Consider the following 5,000-nt stretch of genomic DNA (forward strand, 5'->3'; position numbering starts at 1 on the left):
ATCGCAACTCCGGCGGATGAACGGCGGACTTTTCTCGCAGTCGTAAGTTGCAATCCACCCCTATATCTTGCGTCTCATGAAGAGTTATATCAAGTATGCCAAATTCCCGCTGTCCCTATACATGCAGTAAGTTCGTCGTGGGCGCTGGCCGGCAGGCCGCGAGACCTGACGCCCGGCGGCAAAGAGTGCTCCTCTGAGGATATAGATGTTCCGTTCCGCCGCACAATGGTGACGGTGACCGCTGCCTGCGGTGGCAACGCTGGGCACAGTCGATACTCGCCGTGTGGTGGAAGGTAAACATTATGCGGTACATCAGTACTTTCCTAATAGTTCGGTCGTCTCACGGCACTGCTTAGTAAATGATGCAAGGCCACATATAGATGATTTATGCGAATGTCCCTATACGTGCTGTAAGACTGGGCACACAACGTGAATCGCACGTCAGCCAGACACTCGAACATGCACCACTCTCGGCCTGCAACGGAGACACACAATACGTAAACATCTGGAATGCGACAATGTCGAGTGCATCCTCTCTGCGACATTGCACCGTCGACACTATGATAACCAGAGCAGTAGGTCCACCTATAAAAGCACAATACCCCACTCCTCCGACAACTACCATTGCTCAGATAAACCAACACACATCCTACACAGAGGGGCACCAAATATCACCCCCCGCCCTCGTGTTATACCACATGAAAAATTGCAGAAGTGAGAGACACAGACCCGCCAGCCTCTTGCTACAAGCATCGAACCGACGTGACGTATCTGACGGTGACTCAGGCATCCGCGTACTGCCACCACTATCCACCCCCCCCCCCTCTCTCTCTCTTCCCCCTTTCCCACAATACCAAATTTAACCAACTTTATTGCTTAACCTAACTGTGGCTGTACCAGATTATCGCTTAACCTAACTGTGGCTGTACCAGATTATCGCTTAACCTAACTGTGGCTGTACCAGATTATCGCTTAACCTAACTGTGGCTGTACCAGATTATCGCTTAACCTAACTGTGGCTGTACCAGATTATCGCTTAACCTAACTGTGGCTGTACCAGATTATCGCTTAACCTAACTGTGGCTGTACCAGATTATCGCTTAACCTAACTGTGGCTGTACCAGATCATCGCTTAACCTAACTGTGGCTGTACCAGATCATCGCTTAACCTAACTGTGGCTGTACCAGATTATCGCTTAACCTAACTCAATTTGTCCCTTAACCTAACTCAATTTGTCCCTTAACCTAACTCAAGTTGTCCCTTAACCTAACTCAAGTTGTCCCTTAACCTAACTCAAGTTGTCCCTTAACCTAACTCAAGTTGTCCCTTAACCTAACTCAAGTTGTCCCTTAACCTAACTCAAGTTGTCCCTTAACCTAACTCAAGTTGTCCCTTAACCTAACTCAAGTTGTCCCTTAACCTAACTCAAGTTGTCCCTTAACCTAACTCAAGTTGTCCCTTAACCTAACTCAAGTTGTCCCTTAACCTAACTCAAGTTGTCCCTTAACCTAACTCAAGTTGTCCCTTAACCTAACTCAAGTTGTCCCTTAACCTAACTCAAGTTGTCCCTTAACCTAACTCAAGTTGTCCCTTAACCTAACTCAAGTTGTCCCTTAACCTAACTCAAGTTGTCCCTTAACCTAACTCAAGTTGTCCCTTAACCTAACTCAAGTTGTCCCTTAACCTAACTCAAGTTGTCCCTTAACCTAACCCAAGTTGTCCCTTAACCTAACCCACGTTGTCCCTTAACCTAACCCACGTTGTCCCTTAACCTAACCCACGTTGTCCCTTAACCTAACCCACGTTGTCCCTTAACCTAACCCACGTTGTCCCTTAACCTAACCCACGTTGTCCCTTAACCTAACCCACGTTGTCCCTTAACCTAACCCACGTTGTCCCTTAACCTAACCCACGTTGTCCCTTAACCTAACCCACGTTGTCCCTTAACCTAACCCACGTTGTCCCTTAACCTAACCCACGTTGTCCCTTAACCTAACCCACGTTGTCCCTTAACCTAACCCACGTTGTCCCTTAACCTAACCCACGTTGTCCCTTAACCTAACCCACGTTGTCCCTTTGCCTAACATAGTTCACTGCTCGGAATCTCTGGTGTCGTTGTTATCCTCATGTAGATGTCTTGCGAGTGTTGCTTACTTTCCACATATTCCCGCTATCCACTGTCAATTGTACTGCAATAGGACTATATCGGCCCCCCCCCCCCTCTGTCCCCCTCTTTGTGTCTCTGTCCTCTCAAGCTGGTCGGTCTGGCGTGTGAGTGTTAAATGAGCCTCGCAGCTGTTCAGTTGCATTCAGATGTCGACGCCCTCAGTGTACGTCGTGGTATGGTCTGTGTCCATTGTCCGCTGATGTCGTACGCGTAACCCACACGCTGTACCGATCATCGGTAGTTACGTACAGAGTGAAGTAGTGTGATACGTGTGACTGTACGCTGGCTGTGCCCAACGGTGTCGAATCTCAATTTCCATATGTTGTGCTCGATGCTACTTGTCTCGTCTCCCAATAACAGCTAGGTTGCACTGTGGTACGCCGTAGAGGCGTGTGGGAGGAACGTACGAACGCATTGTATGTCACCCTGGGTCGCTGGGGGTGGTGGTGCGGTGAGTCAGGTCAGGTCAGGTCAGGTCAGGTCAGCGTGAGCCGTCTGATGTAGTGACGCGTGTATTCCGACTTTGTCGTATTGCCTCACACAAAGTGCTACCCTGGTGGACCGCGTTCCATATCTGGGACATGCCGCAGATGCCGGTTGACAGTGGATCGCGGAAGGGACATCGCATACTTGCGCGGGCCACCTTCCACGTGTTCTCTTCTGCACATGTCGCAGTGTGTATGTGGTCTGATGTAGCGTGTCGTGACACATGACATCCTGGCATGCAAGAATTGTTGAATTCGCAAATGTAGGTGGACATCTACGTTTACTGCCCAAGATACGCAAATGAACTGGAAATCCGTTGTTGAGCGGTTGTTCACGCTGGAGGTGAATCTGTGATGGCGACGATCGGTACAGCTATTAACCGGTTGTTTCAGCGGTACCCGCCACATCCACACACGTGACTAGGCCCATGTGGGTATGAAGCGATACGCGGCGGTGGCTTGGTGGGACTGTTCCCGGCCGGTGAAGGGGGGCCGCCCGGCGTGTTGGCCGCGCGCTGCGTGGGCGCACGCGCAACAGCCGGCTGGTGGGGGGCGCCGAGTGGCAGGAGCGCCAGCCGACGGGCCCGGCAGGCGGCGCAGCTACGCTGCGGCGCACCCTGCACGCGGCGCCTGGCGGCCAAAGTTGGTTCAGCCGAGCCCGGTGCGAAGCGCGGTGGACATCTGCAGTGTGCTGGTCTGATTGAGGACTGTGTGCGTTGAGGATGCGCCGCCGCCTGGCACTCGGCGCCGCGACGCCGTCTGCTGCTCGGTCGCCCCAGCGGTTCTCGCAGGTGGTTTGTATCGCAGTTGTGCGGACGTGTTGGCGCGTGCGCTGTGCTGGGAGAGTTCGCTTCTGCACCCAAGTGGGGCTTTGCCCTTGTGTGGCGCTGGCGTTGGAGCTGCCGGTCACCATAGGTGGCGCGTGTTGTCTCCCGCCGGCAATGCCACGACAGCACGCTCCCGGGCCTCTGTCGGCAGCGGCAAGCTCAGTTGGGAGCAAGGGTGTTCGCACTAAAACCGTCTACTCGCCTAACTCCGGGCGATTGCGCCTCTCTCGAAACCGACCAAGTACCTAGGACGGCGCTGCGCGCCGCCGGGACCTGAGAGGGTTTCGAGGTGTATCGTGCAGGGGAGCTCGGCCTCCTCCTGTTTGCAGAATAATTGAGCGGACGCTTGCGTGTTCGCGCGGGCCCCCGGGACACACTCCCGGGCGGCCGGCTGCTCAGCTCTAGTTGACGCAGCTCCCTGGTTGATCCTGCCAGTAGTCATATGCTTGTCTCAAAGATTAAGCCATGCATGTCTCAGTACAAGCCGCATTAAGGTGAAACCGCGAATGGCTCATTAAATCAGTTATGGTTCCTTAGATCGTACCCACGTTACTTGGATAACTGTGGTAATTCTAGAGCTAATACATGCAAACAGAGTCCCGACCAGAGATGGAAGGGACGCTTTTATTAGATCAAAACCAATCGGATTGGCTTGTCTGGTCCGTTTGCCTTGGTGACTCTGAATAACTTTGGGCTGATCGCACGGTCCTCGTACCGGCGACGCATCTTTCAAATGTCTGCCTTATCAACTGTCGATGGTAGGTTCTGCGCCTACCATGGTTGTAACGGGTAACGGGGAATCAGGGTTCGATTCCGGAGAGGGAGCCTGAGAAACGGCTACCACATCCAAGGAAGGCAGCAGGCGCGCAAATTACCCACTCCCGGCACGGGGAGGTAGTGACGAAAAATAACGATACGGGACTCATCCGAGGCCCCGTAATCGGAATGAGTACACTTTAAATCCTTTAACGAGTATCTATTGGAGGGCAAGTCTGGTGCCAGCAGCCGCGGTAATTCCAGCTCCAATAGCGTATATTAAAGTTGTTGCGGTTAAAAAGCTCGTAGTTGGATTTGTGTCCCACGCTGTTGGTTCACCGCCCGTCGGTGTTTAACTGGCATGTATCGTGGGACGTCCTGCCGGTGGGGCGAGCCGAAGGGGTGCTTTCGCGTCCCGAGGCGGACCCCGTTTAAATCCTACCAGGGTGCTCTTTGTTGAGTGTCTCGGTGGGCCGGCACGTTTACTTTGAACAAATTAGAGTGCTTAAAGCAGGCAAGCCCGCCTGAATACTGTGTGCATGGAATAATGGAATAGGACCTCGGTTCTATTTTGTTGGTTTTCGGAACCCGAGGTAATGATTAATAGGGACAGGCGGGGGCATTCGTATTGCGACGTTAGAGGTGAAATTCTTGGATCGTCGCAAGACGAACAGAAGCGAAAGCATTTGCCAAGTATGTTTTCATTAATCAAGAACGAAAGTTAGAGGTTCGAAGGCGATCAGATACCGCCCTAGTTCTAACCA

At 52.5% G+C, this 5,000-nt stretch overlaps 1 non-coding gene across 1 annotated transcript in view; it reads left to right on the forward strand.

The window, feature by feature from the left end:
- The first annotated feature begins 3,895 nt into the window (after positions 1-3,895).
- The window catches only part of LOC126325279 (small subunit ribosomal RNA), a 1,893-nt gene continuing 788 nt past the window's right edge, over positions 3,896-5,000 (forward strand). Inside the window, exon 1 of the ribosomal RNA XR_007559973.1 lies at positions 3,896-5,000. This exon is cut by the window's right edge and continues 788 nt beyond it. This is a non-coding gene — a ribosomal RNA (small subunit ribosomal RNA).

This window comes from Schistocerca gregaria, unplaced genomic scaffold, assembly GCF_023897955.1.
Source record: "Schistocerca gregaria isolate iqSchGreg1 unplaced genomic scaffold, iqSchGreg1.2 ptg000914l, whole genome shotgun sequence".
NCBI lineage: Eukaryota > Metazoa > Arthropoda > Insecta > Orthoptera > Acrididae > Schistocerca > Schistocerca gregaria.